We start from the raw sequence: 18,292 nt of genomic DNA on the forward strand, positions 1-18,292 counted from the left end.
ATATAATTCATTGTTGGGCGGGAAAAAAACACTAGTGCACCATTTCTAGGAACTAGCAGTGAGCTACATCACAGCTGAGCTTCAGATGGCAGGCTTTGGAAGGTTATTTCCTGATATTTGGACATGTCTCCTCTTAATAGCTAACAGCAACACGGCTCTTTCACTCTGCAACGTGGATGTTTTATCTCAACAAATACCACAAGTCTGAAGATATTATGCTGTGTGGTGAAGTTGCTAATGCTAACAGTTAGCTTCTACTAGCTGATACACGCTCAGCACTCTTGGAAACTAATCCAACAACAGCTTTCTCCATTGTGAATCAAGATGGGTGAGTCCATGAATGTTAAGTGACAGTGTGACATAGATCTGTCAGGATTTTCTAATCCCAGAGTTTCACTGTCTATTTTCTATCAGAAGATAATGGAGGAGATAGGTGTAGGAGACTATTTTCATGTTCAGCCTGCATGGAAAACTCAGAGTGACTGATTATAATCAGAAACTTTTTCAAAGTTCCACACCTTTAATTACTCTCTCATTATCACGAGCATTGATAACTACTGCAGCCCTTTTTTTTTTGTAGTCCATTATATCCAATTTTTTTTGTCTGGACTTGCTTATAAACTGATTTAAACAAAAACACACAATTCATGCTGCACGACAACTAAAAAAACCTCATCAATGCAAAGCCTTACAACAAAATGCAGACACAACCTGCATGCAAAAAGAAAAATAGAGACAATGTGCGCGTTTACTTGCAGCCAGTAACCGTTTTAAAACCTGAATATTCACAATAACCCGGTTCCGCACGGCCATGTAAACACCGCCAAAAACCCGGACATGCTCATAACCGGATTTTTAAAAACCCGGTTACTACACCTGGGGTAACCCTTTTCTAACCCAAATGTTTGGTCGTGTAAACGCATATCTGGATATCCCCATCAAAGCGTGTGTTCTGCGCATGCTCTGTTCGCAAGGAATCTTGGTCTTTTGAGTAGCGAGACGTCTTGTATGCGCCAGAACACCGGAAGTAAACAACAAGTTGGGAGCAACATGGCGAGTCGCGGTAAGAGCTGCTGGTGGGTCAATACCAGCACTAAAGCGCAAACAAACGCGGTCGCTATCTCTTCCGAACTGGGAAACATGTTGTTTTCACCGATACCGGAACAAGAAGAACCGGAAATGACGCATATTGCGTCTTGACGTAGTCCATACGTCCTGACGCTACCCCACCGTCGCATTTAAATCGGGTTAAGCAAGTTAGGGGTAACTCTTTCTATTTATGCTTGTAAACGGGTGATTCTGATCAACTCAGAAACCCGAATACCGACCTTAACCCGATCATAACCCGGATATTGGCTGCATGTTAACGTAGTCACAGAGATGATCCCCCACCCCCAAATGCCTTCTGCTAGCCCAGTGTTGTTAGCATTGTGTTCACATAATTCATGGGTGTGTTGCAACTGATCTTGCCACCTCAATACTCAGTTTTAATAATGCAGTTGCATACTTTTCTAATATCCTGCAGCCCTAAACAGATTTTATTTTTAAAGTGTTTCAAGAGCATTTCCTGGAGCGGTGCATCTCCCTGTTTACTCTTTTTTTTCTCTTGTGTGGAGATTCCATTTTAGCAGCGTTTAAAGGTTGCTGTCTGTATATGTTTGTGCAGAAATGCTGGTACCTCAGCATTTTGCTTTCCTGCAGGGAGTAACCTGTGTTAAATGAGATGCAGCCACAGCCCCCCCACCTCCCGCTGTCTGGGACGCGCACACACACACACACACACACACACACACACACACACACACACACACACACACACACACACACACACACACACACACACACACACACACACACACACACACACACACCACACAGCTGAAAGCCCACCGTGCTGTAAGGATACATTAAAGCTGATCCACATTATCATAATTGAGGTGTCTGCTGAGCCTGTTTGTGTACTTCTGTGTGTGTGCATGTGCACAGACTACTGTACAGGACTCCGTGGGGAATACAGACACCAGAGAGAGAGGGGCCTTTAATGCCAGGCAGACACACACTTTCATCTTTTAGCTTAACATCACAATAGAAGACGGGCTTATCTAAAAGGTGTGTTTGTGTTTGCATCGCACCGTCGTCTGGGATAGCCTCGTGAAAGCATTATTACACTGATCTAGAAAGCATATCAACATCACAAGGCTCTACATGAAAAACACACTAGCTTCACTTTTTTCTTTACGTATGAGGAAAAATGCCAGATAGTGCAGTTCTTACTGGGAATTTAGTCATTTTTGTCCACACAGAGCAGCTTCACAGGGAAACAACAGGATCTATGTTGTGATTTAAAGCTGTAATTAAAGGCTTCTGATGACCTCACACCCCAGAGTGTGATGTCAGACTGCATCATGACAACACAGCAGCCCCTGACTTGGGCAAACTCATCAGCGTAAGTGCTTTTATTTAACAGGTTCCTGTTCACAATGAACAGAATGAGAATTAGATCCCTGCAGCCCAGATTTCATTAATGTAATGCTGCCTGATATGATGCAAAAGCTGTAGAGAGACGTGTGCTTGAAAAGTAAGGTTTTAATGAAATAACATTGTAACATAAGGATGGTATTTGAGTCAGTCAGCAATTTAAATTTGACCTTTTCTTTATACAAAGTGGGGCTGGGCGATATGGCCTAAAATTAATATCACGATATATTGAGGATGTCACCTCGACAACGATAAGTAGACGATAACTACAGGTATGTGCAGAAACAAAAGTTGTCCACTAGATGGGGCTGTCACATGTATCGCGTCGAGTCACATTTTTACGTGACTCGAGGTGGCACAGCTTCTGAAAGGGACATGAATGCTGCCAATCTACACACATATTTTCAATTTTTTATTATCAAATATATTGACATGGGAAAAATGATCAAGATAAGAGTCAGAAATTTCAGTAACGATACATTTTCGATTTATTGCCCAGTACTAATACAAAGCAAATTGTACAAACATTATTTAAAAATTAAACAGTTTGAAAACAAAAAAAGTCTAAGTTTGTTGTTTTGAGCAAAATAATATATTGTTATTGATTTAAAAATGTCTGCTAATGTTACATTTTGCAGTTTTAGACTTGTTTTTGGTAAAACCATTTTATGTTTGAAAATTTGAACAAAAACTCAATTAGTTCAATCGTTTTCCAGTTAAGCAGGACTTCTTTATCTCCTCGGTAAAACCACCTGGTTCCCTCTGAGGGATCTAGATCTGTTCAAAGCTAGATAAGTTAACTCGTAATCCCTCTACAAGTTTAAGGTCAACGCTAATACCTCCATCCAGTTGGATGTGCCAATGATTTATCCAAGTTAAGAAACATAATAGTCTGGTGACTGAAACAGTGATGTAGGCAAACATGCCATTGCAAAGAAGTGGTTGAATATCTGTAAACCATAGATGGTTGTATTCCAGTAGACATGCATTTGCATTGCTGGACACCACAAGGCTATTGAGACAAATGTGCATTTATCTTAACTGTTATTGTTTTTAAAATTCAACCAGTCACTGAGTTTAGCTTGCAGGCGAGCATGAAAATAGTCTTCTACCCCTACTTCCTGCATTAGTCGCTGATAGAACATAGACGAGGAAGCACTTAAAAGCCTGTGACATTAGCATGGCATAATGTCAAATTAACATTCATGGATCCATCTTGACTTGCAACAGGGAAGGCTGTTGTTTTAGCATCCAGAAGAGACCAATAGAAGCTAACTGTTAGCATTAGAAACTTCACCACACAGCAGAACTGCTTCAGGCTTGTGTTATTTTTGAAGATTTAACATAAACGTTGGAAAGAAAATGAAGTCGTGGTAAAGTCGTGTTGCTGTTAGCCAATCAGAGGAGAGATGTCAGAATATCAGGAAATAAAAACCTTGCCATCTTCTGCTACCCTTTGCTCTGGCGAAGTTTTACTTTCCATACCATTTTATTTGTTGAGCGCATTTAACACAGCATTACAGCTGAAACAGGAGCACCAGAGCTTTCTTCCCAGGGGTTGTTTCATTTACACTAGACCACTGCAGAGGTGTTAAAAAATCTATCCCAATAATAAACACATTTTAGTTTTTAGAATATAAAACAATTACCTCTCCTTTTGAATTATAACTTTAAACACTAAACATGTATAACATTGTTAACTGGTCTCCTTTGCACATTTGTGCTTACCTTATAAGCACAACCAACATAAATAGGTGTTTTCACCACAGGCGTGTGGACTTACACAGTTGTATTAATCAAGTTAAAATCCTCAGCTGCTAAACTAATAAAGACCTGAATGGAAAAGAGTAAATGGGCTGTTTGGGTGTCATTATGTAGAGATTAGCTTCTAAACCAAAGGGAAATAAAAGTAAACAAAGAAGACTCTTAAAGGTTGTGTGGACTTATCCTACTTGACATATGGGGAAGTCATCCTGTGTGTGTGTGTGTGTGTGTGTGTGTGTGTGTGTGTGTGTGTGTGTGTGTGTGTGTGTGTGCTTAAGAGGCACTGTAGAGGCGTGACAACAGCTAATAAGCTTTAACTTTTGAACCTTACTTTGATAATGAGTTTTTCTAAATCCTGTGTGCTGGTTGTATTGTGCAGCAGGGAGGTCGTAGCTTAATGAAACACTGAGGTAATGTACTGCTTATGTTAGCTGTGTGTGTGTACTGCTCTTACTGAAACCATCGACATAAATATATGGACAATGACAGCAAGTCATTTTGCCCAACAATTGCACAAAAAATATCCAAAAAAGAATACACACACACAGAGACTCAAAATCCCGGAACAGTTTCCAGGCCAGGCCGAGGCTCAGACTGAGGCCTTTCCACGGAGCTAGCTCTGTGGTCACGTGGGTCTGATGCTCATTAATTATACAGAATTTTAGGCTTTTAATACACTTAAACAGAAGGGTGAGAAAAAAATTCACCCCCTCACAGTTGTCATGAGTGTAAACTAGATCATTTAAACCAAAAACATGTTCTAGTACCAGGCTGTAAACATGTTTATTTCTGCTGTGAAATTGGTATTTTAAACATGGGAGTCAATGAGGATTTGCTCGCTTCTGACACCAGCCCCCAGCGGATGAGGGTGGAACTGCAATTTATTTCACTTCCGGGTTTGACTCAATTTCAGAGCTGCATTGTGGGGGCCTGATTGAAACACACACATAGAAAGGTTAATGAAGGGAGGTTGTTGTGCACAAAAAGAGTGTATAAGAACAGGAGGAGGGACATGTTAGCCTGTTACACACTTAGCAGATGCTGCAAAATTCTCTCAGACCGGTTGGGTGTTTTATCTACTTTATTGGCATAATAAATGATTAACATAATTAATGTTTTACTTACAGGACCAAGGGAGCTGTTATCTACCTGCCAGTGTAAACATTCCTCTCTTCACTAGTTAATAAACCATGCCATATGAACCACCGAGATGTAGAAAGGCAAATCTACATCTTCTAACTTGCCACAGTCTATAGAGTTCTTTTCAATTATGTAATCAATGTAACCCCAAGGCTTTCAGCAGAAACACTAAAACATGGAAATGCAATAAAACCAGCAAAAACCAGGCAGATTTTCATGACTATGCAAAATGCTAAAGATTGATTGGTTGCTAATGATAGTGAGTGGTGTGATTTATTAAAGCTCTGTCTTTGTGTTAGAATAATGCATGCAATGACACTTAACCTAAATCCACTGGAGTTTGAGTTTTTGTGGGAAAAGCATATTTGTATCATCTGAAGTTTAAATCAAATCAAATTTTATTTATAAAGCACTTTTCATCCAGCTGATGCAATTCAAAGAGCCTTACAGAATAAAAGTGGTTTTATTAGTAGGGTTAGGGTTAACTGTTACTTTCAAGTCTAAAATAAGAAAGAGACCTGTCATAAAAACATGCATGTATGAGAATCTGCTGTGTCATTATGCATTCATCAGTAAACTGTGTTCTTAGTTGCTGTTCGTATAGAACAGGGGTTGGAAACCCTGCTGGAGAGCCACTGTCCAGCACGCTTTAGTTGTTTCCTGGCTTCAACACAGTTGATTTGCCTGTTCAGCAGCTCATCAGGCCTGTTAATCACCCGGGGTCTCATTTCTAAAGCTAGCTTACGCACAAAACGGGATTGGAAAACTGCGTAAGCAACTTTCCACGCAAACTTTGGGATTTATAAAAAAAAAGCAGCGGAAAAATGTGCGCAACTTTAAGTTGACCAAGGATCTGGCTTACGCACCTTTTGGACATAGAGAGCACCTGCAGGGCTGAGAAGGGTATAATTATCAATTCCAGCAGAGTTATCACTTGCACCGCTTCATGTGCTCACAGAACAAGCAAACCACCCCCCACCCCCCACCCCCTAATTTTTCCGCCTCACAAGTACCTCAGTTTCTGCTTTGGTGAAATAGCGCTTCCTTGATCCGCGGTCACCATCGTTAATGGTGAAATGCTGCTACGAGCCGGCTTATGTATATGCATGAGATCCACAAGGCACTTTGCATTGACCATTTATGGCAGAAAGTGGGCGTGTGGAGGGCGGGTTGTGATCCAGAAACAGCTGAGAACCTTTCTAGGTAGTTTCTGATTTATAAAGTGGACATTGCGTGCAGCTGTGCGTACTCCCTGTTTTATAGGGCACAAACCTACTTGGCTTAAATACTTTTTTTTTTTTTTTGCTGAGCTTAAGTATGGTTTTAGTAAGTATTCTATGCAATGTTTGATAAATGAGACCCCTGCTGATTAAGACCAGGTGTGTTGAAGCAGAGAAACTTCTAAAACATGCTGGATAGTAGCTCTCTAGGACTGGAGTTTCCTACCACGATATAGAACTACTTGTATTGACAGTATTAATCCTCACCACATGCACTATTTAAACAACAAAAATGGCAGCAGTTTAATATATTTGTCTGGTTAGGGAGAGTTTTACAAATGACCTTTCTAAGCTTGAATGGTGAAATAAAATCCCTTGTTGAGTGTATGATAACATGTTCTGGTCATGCTTCTTTGTATTTCTGAGTGTACACACACACACACACACACACACTCAGTGTCACACTGGATGACACAGTGTGGTTTTGTTTGTTTTTAGACTGCTGGGGTCATTTGCATCAGGAATGTGCAGGGAGGTTTTACATGTCGTTGTTGTACTTGGAACAGTGAGGTGTTCAGTAAAACCTGGAAATACCTTTTTTATAGAAATGAAATATAAGATATCTAAAAATGTGTTATTTACATTTTCAGGAGCTTTAATTTAGATGACTTCAAAAGGCTGACCTCTTCAAATCGGTGGCTGACCTTACTCTTCCGTGTTATTGCTGCCAGACAATGCATTGTACTTATTTTACCTTTGCATTGCCATTCGTCCATGGTAACTCTCCATTTGGTTATGGTGCCAGAAGCTGCAGGTACAATTGATCACAGATGGAAATTGTGGCATCAACAAGTCAACTCTATTTCGTGATTTTGTTCCGCTCAGAAACTGAACAAGGTTCATTCACTGTGCAGCTTGAAATCACCTGGGGTCTCATTTATCAAACATTGCGTAGAATCCTTACTAAAACCGTACTTAAGCTCAGCAAAAAAATGTACTTACGCCAAGTAGGTTTGTGACCTATCAAACATGGCGTACGCACAGCTGCACGTTTCATAAATCGGAGACTAACGAGAATGTTTCTCAGATGCATTTTAGTCACGTCCTGCCCTCACCACGCCCACTTACTGCCATAAATAGTCAATGCAAAGTGCCTTGTGGACCTCATGCGTATACATAAGCTGGCTCGTTGCAGCAGTCCACCATTAACGATGGCGACCGCAGATAGCCTCTCAATATTTAAAAATCATCTGCCAATTTTAAAGTCGTGTGATCCGAGCTTTAGGATGCAGGTGAACATCTTGAGAACTACTACAAAGAGCACAGCAGCACCAAGAATAATGCTGAAGATTTCCCCAACTTTTGGTGACTCAGCCACATTCTAATAGATCATCTAGATAAGGACACATCAATACATTTGACTTTGTTAAATATGTTTGTTTCAAATAGAATCTTACATTTAGTGTATGCCATAGTATTTTTAAATGGTTTTTTTCCTTTTTAAACACTGTGTCTGATTGTTTTATGTGTGTGTTTCTGCACAGCCTACCAGTATGAAGCAACACAGGCCTCAAAGCTATCAAGCCCTGATAGAGAAGTCCAACAACGGGTATAGCTAGTGTTATGAAAATAATGTAGACATGGAAGTTTATGGCAACAGATGCTTTGTTTCATACTCGGGAGCTGAAGTCGTTTTCTGACCCAAGCCCTTATAAGAACATGCAGCTCTGAGTATTTGTCTGATGTTGCTGCTACTTAAATATGCAGCCTCCAAATCTACTCTAACTCTTCCCCGTCATGTTGATTTACAGCTAAAAGACATCCAAGGACAAAGCTTTCCTTGTTAGGTCAGCCATACACACCACACACACACACACACACACACACACACAAACACAAACACAAATGCACACATTCAAACACACAAAGATTTTAGCATTTACCAGGAATGAGCTTAGAGTCATTAATCTTGCTTTGGAGCAAACCAGCTAAATTCAACCCTGTGTAGACTCTTAAGTATTCATGTTAATGCACACACACACACACATACATACACGCACGCACACACACACGCACGCGCACGCACACACACACTGAAGCTGACCAGTAGTAGTCTGCTCTGGTCTGAATCTCTCCCATGTTGTTTTTTCCACAGCTAAAGGAAGCTCCTCTTTCATTGTTATTAAAGAGTAGGTGTAACCTAAGCTCCTCCCTCCAGGTGAATGCCCTCATACAGGTGCAACCGCATGTTTGCGTGCTTCCTTTGTACAGAAATGCAAAAATCACTGCACAAGGAATTGGCAATGCAGCGTCACTAAAATGCAACCAGTTTGCTTTTACTAACGGTTTGTTCGTCCTTGTTTGCTTTTATTTAGAAATTTGCTTGTTTATTGCACAAAAACACAATGAAAAACACGTGGGACACATGATCGTTGAGGAGGTAAACGAGGGGTCTGTGGTGTGAAGCTGCTTCAGCTAAGATAAGGGATTTTAGGCCTTGTGTGGATTATAAGGGTAGGGGGTAAAAGAGATTAAAACAGTTCCTTCTGATTGTCAGTGTGAATAAAAACCTTGTTTTTCACCCACTAATCAGAAAGTTACTGCTTTTAAATGTATATGATCTTCTGTTTTTGTGCTATCTTGCTTATGCAATGGTGCTTTAGCATCATGCAGGAAAGTCAAATACAATTAGCAGGAAATTTCTGAGTCTGCACACAAAGGGATTGTTCCAAGAACATTTAAAGGCACAGAAATGTTTTAAATGTGATCTCTTTTCAGTTTGTGTGCACAAGCATTGCTTTGAAGCTTCCTGCTACAGCGTTGGATTCTCAATAGAAGTGTTAAAACCTTTGCCTTCCAAACACCAAGCATTGTTGTCGAGAAGACAAGGAGAACAAAATAAAAAAAAGAAATACAATCTCCACCTTTTATGTTCCCAGGCTAGTGCTAACATTGTAGTAAAGCTACAGTAGCTTCACACAGGACACCTTGTTGTGTGGATATTTCTGGTGCTCTCAGAACATGAATAAATGGTCTCAGTAGCCAAACAAGCCAAAAAATTAAAGAACAAGTCACCCCCTAATCAACCTTTTTGCTGATACAGTATATTTGTATTTTAGTGCATCTTATTTAAAACCTAAATATTCTACCTAAAACCATCAGTGTAGCACCCTCTTCAGGTAAACACTCTGCACTACACTTGGATTTGAATCAGCTGGTACGTGTGATGGAAACTACACTGCCACTGTGCCAAAGGCTGCTGAGCCTCGGCCACGCCTCCAAAGCGAGTTGGGGTCAGAATAGCAAGCTAGTGTGAACCGGGTTTAGCAGGTTAGCAGCATTCACAGATGAGAATTTGCTGCCATCCCAGCTTTCATTTCTCCGTATGAGGTGTGTGTGTGTGTGTGTGTGTGTTAGCAGCCTGATCCTTCGACAGCGAATCTCGAGGAAGTCAGGGTATAACTTGGTTCACCAGGCAGCGCCTCCTTTTGGTGCATTTTTCAAACAGGAAGTTTGTGTGGATTAAATGTCTGCTAGGGGGTGACTTGCTCTTTAACAAATTCCTTTAATTGAATTGGTGAGAAATCTTTTGTACATTTTAGGGTTTTGTTTGCGGATTGAGCGTTCAGGTGGAATAGACAAGGTTGTAATAATGTAGACAAGTTAAAAGGACAGTTTCTGATCTCTGGGAAACGAGCTTAGTGGATGCTTCGAGAGGAGCGAGATAAGAGAGAAAGTCAGAAGGTCTTGTAGACTGATGGCATCTTGAGAGGCGCCTCACCGCTTTTTGTGTGCAGCTCACTCCGTCTCTTCCCTTGGGTTTAATCGGCAAACAGTGGGTTAGAGCCGATCCAGGGGGAGGACTATCATCAGTGGACATTAATCTGTTAGACAAGGGCTTATTAGATAAGGCGGCCCACCCCTGCTGGCCTACATGGTGGATGGAGCCGGCCCTGACAGACAGAGAAAGGGGAGCATTACTCATTGGGGAGGGCATGCTGAGGAGAAACGGTGATTTAACTTTAGCTTTTTTCCTGAGTGGGGGGCAGAAAGTGATGGAGGCAAAGAAGGGAGGGATTTATTTCTGTTTGATTTGACGGTCAGGAAAATTAAAGGCAGCAGAGGGATGGACTGCCTCTGTTTGGAAGGTCAGCAGTGGTTATAAGTTCAGTGTAAGCTGGTTCAGTCCATGTCAGTGTTAAAGCTCTTTGCTGTGTGTGTGTCGTTTCTCACTATCTCTGTCCACACACACACACACACACACACACACACACACACACACACACACACACACACACACACACACACACACACACACACACACACACACACACACACACACACAGACGAGTGATCTTTAGTGCTGATTACATAACAACACAGCAGCTCTCCACTGTGTCTCCTCGGGCAAAAGGAAGACGTGACGACATGACGTATCTCAGAACTTCACGTCGGTCTTTTCCTTTGCCCAGCTGCATTGACGTGTCTCGTTTCTGTTCTGAATGGTGGATCTGCAGCAGAAAGCAGCTGAAGTCAAAGGACCTCACCCGTGACTGGCTGCTGCTGAGTCATACCTCTTTGCTCTTGCATTTATTAAGTCATGACAATAAATCACAATGTGGTATGGGCGGCTTTTCAAACGCGTTTGTTCACATTTGTCCTAATCAAAAATTCTGTTCTTACTTCCTAAAGTACTGAGTAGTGAGGCCGGGCACACTCGAGGACTGTGGGGCTATTTTTGCACTGATTTTAGCACCAGATTGATTGATATATGTGTGCACTTGGATTTTTCTGCAATGGTAAACAAATAGTGCAAAAATATGCATGCAAGACAAAACTGAACAAAGGATTAAAGCATCATCAGCAGGAACGCCCGTCCCTTACGACTTGTTTGGACCAATCAGGCGTTATTCTATTCTGCTTTAGTGGAGCTGGTCTGTGTGAAAATGTTAAAGATGTTTTATTTGTTGTTTCTGTCTGCAACGTTTTAATAAGACTTGATTTAATGTAAGGCCGCATGATATGGTATGACTTCATTAGCTCTTTAAGGTCAATCTCATTCCTCCTTATCAAATCAGCATGTTTTAGCAACATGATGGAGTCATAAATGTGGAACGTTTGTTCAGATGCATTTTACCATAAGCTTTGTTAGCCTCCTCACTTAAGCATCACACGCTTACAGAACAGATTCTGTTTTGTAAGCTTTTTAAGTAAAGTCCCACTAGCTGTCACGCTGGTGTGTGAAATTTGCTCATTTGTTAACCCATCCTATAGGGTAGGGCTGCAGACGCAGGCGCACACGGGAACTATGTGGTGATCTAAGCCCCTAATCAAATAGCCAGTGACATTTGGAAAACGATAATCTCTTGCAGCAGGACCCCCCGTGGTCTGCATCTGGAAACTGATGGTGGCTGGTGGATTCCTCTGTGCAGTTTGTGTCGGGTACCCTTAACTTTAGATGAGAACACGCTGAGTCCGACATTACTGCAGGGCCTGCGATGGGACACTGGTGATGACTTGTGGCACTCACAACCTTTATCCGACACTAAAGTAGCACAAGGGGGTCTGTATGTCACACATAAACACGACACTACACAACAGTGGTGATGGTCATTCTGCTCAGTCGTTGGCTTTTGTCAGACACTGGACCTGGAAACAAGCATCGAGGCAGCAGGCAGAAGACTCTGGAGCAACCACTGCCATTAGCCAGTCGGTGACCAGCAGGGTTTTCAGAATAGTTCGATACGTTTCGAACCACAACGAAGCAGGTACTGAAGAGTAGTGGGAAAACACCGACCTGTGCTGCTGGAAATGACTGTCCAACATAACCAAACCTAACCGAGTCACACTGAGTAGTGATTAGGAAAAGGAGCAAACATGTCTTAAACATTTGTGTAAAAATCAAGTTTTTAAAAAGTTCTTTTCTTGCTGCAGAATATCTGACAGACACTCTGCTGTTATGAGGAAATAAGCAGTATGTTACATCCCACATAAATACTCAGGCCCTGTCCACACGTAGCCGGGGATCTGCCAAAACGTAGATATTTTTCTACGTTTTGGCCTGTCATCCACACGAAAACGGAGTTTTTTCACACGAAAACAGATCTTTTTAAAAACTCTGGCCAAAGTGAAGATCTGTGTTTTCTCCGTTTTGGGTGTCTGCGTGTGGACAGACAAAACCGGAGTTTTAAGGTCCGCAACGTCACTTTCCGCGACAAAAAAATGCTGACATCACGTGTGCGACCTGTGTTTACACTAGCCGACATCATGGAAGCCCTCAGAGCTGCGCTCTGTCACTACCCGATCCATCAATTGTCCAAGCGCTTTCTGCTTGTTTGTTTTTGCAAGCGGAATTACTGCTCCTTGCTGAAGACCACAGACGAAGGACGAGGTTAAGAACGGGGAAGTACTGCCGCCTACAGGTCTGGCATGTCCTTAACAACGTATTTATCCGGGTAAGTGTGGACAGAGTTTTTTTTTTAAAACGAGGTGGTGTGGATGCAAGTTTTTGGAGGGGGGGGGGGTATTCGTTTTTAAAAAAAACCCGGCTACGTGTGGACTAGGCCTAGGTCTTACAGTCACCTGATGCATACCTACTTTATTCTAACGTTGCATCACCATGACTGGAGACTTGTTCCTCTTATCTCATTTCTGGGGTGTCCAATCCTGGTCCTGGAGGGCCGGTATCCAGCAGGTTTTGTGGTTTTTCTGCTCCAACAGGCTTGATTCAGTGGTTGAAACACCTGTGCAGCAGCTCATCAGGCCCTGCAGAAGCCTATTAATTAGCTGCTGATTGAAATCAGGTGTGTTGAAACAGAGTTCAAACTAAAACATGCAGGACGCCGGCCCTCCAGGACCAGGATTGGACACCCCTAAAGGCTCTAGTCACCAACCCTGCATGAGCTGGTCTGGTTTCACTATAAACAATAAGAAGAAGAATCGGGTTAATTCATTTTAATTGGAAATGTGATAAAAGATTGGGTTGGTCCATGCAGATTTGGTGCTAAATAGTTATTTGGGATTTTTTTTTTTACTTATCTCTGATGACATGACATTTGGTAAATACAGGTGAGCCTTTATCATTGTTATTTTTATCTGCGATACTTGCACAGGAAACTCTGCTTCTGTTTTCTCGTTGTTGTTTGCAGCCACGAGACCACCTGCTCTCTAGATGTAGTACCACTTCCTGTTCTCTGTAGATCTTTGATCCATGCCTTCTTGTATTCTCCACTTTCCTTCGAAGAATAATCAGGGAAAATGAAGTTCTTAAAAACTGTGGAACACACACACACACACACACACACACACACACACACACACACACACACGCACACACACACACCCTGTCAGAACCCAAGCCCCCGGACCGGCCCCACCCCCGCTAATCGGCCTCCATCTTGGACCACATTTCCCAGCATGCTCCTCGCGGGAAGACCCGGCACTCTCCCAGTCACACCCAAGCCTATATATGGAAGACGCCGCACCGGCTCTTCACTCAGTCATCGTTTCATTGAAACCCATGATCAGAGTTCTCTACCAAATAATCCAGACATCAAACATCTTTACCAAGCTCAACTCCCGTACCCAGTCGACCATCGTGACACACACACACACACACACACACACACACACGCACGCACGCACGCACGCACGCACACACACACACACACACACACACACACACACAGAACTTAGTTAAACCCATTAGAGAGGTTTCCTGCACAACCCAAAACAGAGGATCTCGCCATTGTATTGGAGATGGTGTCAGGAAGGAAAGCCCCGCCTCCTTGTTTCCCCTCATCGCCCAGAGTGACAATGATGTCGCAAAGACCCTGGAGCTGCAAGGCATTATGGGAAATGGCCTTTGGATCCGTGCACACACACACACACACACACACACACACACACACACACACACACACACACACACACACACACACACACACATGAACACGCTTATTTTGTGTTTGTTTCACTCAAGGAAAAAGGTGTAAAAACATAAAATAGAAAGTTGGAGGGACATTTAGCTCCAGACTTTATGGATCTCTCTCTCTCTCTCTCTCTCTCTCTCTCTCTCTCTCTCTCTCTCTCTCTCTCTGTGTGTGCTTGTGTGTGTGTGCGCGTGCGTGTTGCAGTGCTCAGTGTAACCTCAATTTGTCTCATCACAGTTCTGTTAAGCTTAACAGAATCTCATCAGAATAGACTATTGTGCTGTTGGACACATGGTGCATGTTCATGTCCCCATGTGTCCCTGACACGATTTACTATAAATGTAACAATTTTAGCTTCCACGTTGTTGTTTTAAATACAGATTAAAAAGGGGAGACATACTTCCCATCTAGGTATTTACATCATGAGGATGCTGCAAATAAACATAAAAACCTGCATTATTTTTCTTACTTGTCTTTAACTTTGGAGGTTTGTTGTATTTCCTGCATGCTCAGACTATTTCTCATGTAACACTTCTCATTTCTGTCAGCTAATGATGCCTTTAATGTAATAATAAAGCATGCACCTGACTGACAAATAATTAATTAAATAAATACTGTTAGCATGCTTTATTCATACATTAACTATATCATTTGCACATGATTTTGCCTAAGAACTAGAGGTGGGAATGGATAAGTTTTCATCAGTATCAATGGCATTGTCCATTCTGTCTATTGATCCAATTCCCTTGTCAATTCCAGTGTAGTTAAACAGGTGGCAAAAAACTAACTGCGCACAGCTCCTGCATTATAACTGTCAGCTTATTTATGATAAATAATCACTTGTACCTGTATCGGTTGTAAATATCATTCCAAATGTTCTCCTTTAAGCTCCCTGTGAAGGCAGAGTCATCTTCTGGTTCGGTGCTGTGTTGCTGTAGTTTTAGTAGAGTGGGACAAATCTCACCACAGGTCATCTTTGTGTCTGGAGTCTGCTAGTGTGGAGGTGTGTATATCAGGCTAATGACGCTAACATGATAAACAGTGTTAGCTGATTAGTTACCCGCAGTATTAACAGGAGAGGGCGTGTGAACGTCACCCCTGCTGCTGGTTGAAGTTAACTAGTCTGGAGCGGGTCAAGACATGCCCAAAGGCTTTTGTACATTCGTAACGCTTCCTCTGCTTTGCAATTATTGCAAGTTACCCTGTTGTCATGCTTTCTTGTAAAAACTAACCAAACTTTTGAGCGTTTGTGCCGCTTAGACATCATGTATCCTGCTTCCATAAGCCACGCAACGTGCGCAGTGACGTCTTTCATGCCGACTGGGATTAGTGAGGGGAATCGCTTGCCAAAGTGGTGAACGATTCCTAGGAATTGAAACAATGGGAACTTTTCGATTCCCAATCCTACTAACAACACATTATTACTCTTATTCCCAAAAGTGTGCAAAAAAGAGAAAAAAAAAACACAAATTTATTTTCTTTTGTTAAGAAGTTCAAAGGTTAAACACAGATGTTTATATTTATATTAAACAACAATGTTAAATATGCAGAGAAAGCTCAGAATATTGTTGTCCTTTCTCTGAACGCCTGATGTTTCCTAATGTCAAGCTGACATCATCTTAACCAGACAGGCAAATAGAGATAATATATAACTGAACTCTTCCATTCATATCACAGCAGAGCAGACTCGGAAACCAAAAGACTGGTGCGGTTTCTGGGACTAAATCTCAATTTTTGCTTTGTTTACACAAATGTTTATCCGTGAGTGTAAACAAAAGCAGTTAGCAAGGAATCTCCTGCTGTCTCTGTGTCACGTAGGGAGTAGGGATTATTGACTTTGGGTCAAGAGTGAATTATGTGAGAGGCTGAGAAAAGAGATTAGATTTCTCCTATAGGGTGTTCATTGTAAATAAAAACATGTAACTCAGTGTTTTGTTTTATTTGGTATTTTTGTAGTTACACATTTTTGTCACACCATAAATACATAAATGGGTGTGAAAGTGACTTTTTTCATCACATCTTTTAGAAAAGTTCAATGTTGTATTAAAATGTAGAAAAACAATCTAATAAATGTATAAAATGAAATTTTAATATTTACATTAAATCTGAATACAGGAAGTGAAATCTACATTTATAGAATCAATGTTAAAAACAAAAAAATTGTATTCCAAAATAAATCTATTGAATCTAATTATTTAGATTTGGAATTTAATATGTGAAAATAAATTTAAATATGTAGAATCAATTATAATGGAGACATTTTTAAATATTCTGAATCTACTCTAAATATGTTAGATCTAAAGAAATAAAAAATATAGAAAGTTGAATATTTTGAGTAAAATAAAATATAAATTACTATCCAAATATTCTGAAATAAATATGATAAATTTGACTAAAATCTTATTTTTTCATTCATTTTTAAATGCAGAAGAAGTCAGTCTAAATATTTACAATTAAATCTAAATACATGAAGTAAGAAGCTTCAACTTTATAAAAACATGTAGAGGTTTTGAACTAAATATTTATCTAAATTTTTTATTCAAACTGCTTTAAATCAGAAGAAGCTTACTAAAATAAAGACTGGAAGATATCAACTGTATCACATTTTAGAGCTGGAGATTGTCTCTCCACAGTTAAAGAGACTCTTGCAATCTAACCATTAAAGACACTGAGATGTTAAACAGGGGATCTGTACGCAGCTTTTAATGTGATAGGTCTCTCTCATCTCACAAATTAGCACAAATCTAAATATTTAGTTTCCTCTTTTGCATTTTTTGTTTAAATTTGAGCATTCAGGCTTATATTTATACATTTATTTTATATATTACACTGTTGTTTCACAATCGACTCACTTTGCTGCATTATTTTAACACGAGATGTAAACACATTTCTTCATAAAAACTGAAAAGGATGGAGATGATTGTTTTGGATAGGTTTAGTTTTAATATACAATGAATATGTTGAGAAACTGCCCCTCCCACCTCCCTCCTGTAGGAATTCTGGCTTCACGTGTCAGGCTGGAGGCAATTTCAGGACGACATCTAATCAAAATGAGTGACACAGGTGTGTAGCAGGAAGGTGACGGAGAGGGGAAGGTAAACGCTGAATGTTTTCTTAAGATTAAAAGATTATATGTAGAAGCCGAAGCTCTGTTTGTGATAATGACTGCAGCAGCAGACAGGTGTTAATGTGAACCCCGTGATTACTGAAAAAATTCATTCTTGTAATTCGATCCACCGATTTTTTTCTCTCCTTATGAGTGTGTTTCTGTTTTGTTAAGGTAAAGGTTGAACTTTGTCTCACCTCTTCCTTCTTCCTCCTGGAACGTCTTCCTGAATTCACCCCCACTGTTTTATTAATCCTCTAAATGCCATTAACATTGGAGAACTGAGTTCTTGAGAACGCAGAGCTGTCTCTGTGTGTGTGTGTGTGTGTTTAATAGATCCTGCAAGGCCACAAGGGCTTAAAGTGTTTGTTTTTGTGTGTTGTCCATGAAGTCTCACCTGTTTTAGGATTACTATGCTTGCAGGTTAATTGCAAAATGAGTGTCATCACTGTCTCAAGGCTGAACACACACACACACACACACACACACGCTCACATGCATGCTCGTTCATCTGTTGGGTGCTTTCTCTGGCTGCACTTCATCACATTTTCGTCCGATTATTGAAATTCGCACCAGTGCACTGAAAAACCAAGTTAGTAATAATTAGTTTCATGCAGTCGCTCCTCTCAATGCTGATGTTTATCCATGTTAAA

General features: G+C 40.9%; 1 protein-coding gene across 2 annotated transcripts in view; it reads left to right on the forward strand.

Annotated features, from left to right (window-relative positions):
- Positions 1 to 18,292, forward strand: part of sema4f (sema domain, immunoglobulin domain (Ig), transmembrane domain (TM) and short cytoplasmic domain, (semaphorin) 4F) — an 85,091-nt gene that overhangs the window by 17,688 nt on the left and 49,111 nt on the right. Inside the window, exon 1 of one of the 2 annotated variants that reach the window (XM_054747423.2) lies at positions 16,842 to 17,628. The exons of the other annotated variant lie outside the window; for it this stretch is intronic. The gene's annotated coding sequence lies outside the window, so the exon portion shown is untranslated. Of the gene's footprint in view, positions 1 to 16,841; positions 17,629 to 18,292 lie in introns of those variants that run through there. 2 annotated transcript variants of the gene reach the window in all.

This window comes from Nothobranchius furzeri, chromosome 2 (genome assembly GCF_043380555.1).
Source record: "Nothobranchius furzeri strain GRZ-AD chromosome 2, NfurGRZ-RIMD1, whole genome shotgun sequence".
In the NCBI taxonomy this organism is placed as follows: domain Eukaryota; kingdom Metazoa; phylum Chordata; class Actinopteri; order Cyprinodontiformes; family Nothobranchiidae; genus Nothobranchius; species Nothobranchius furzeri.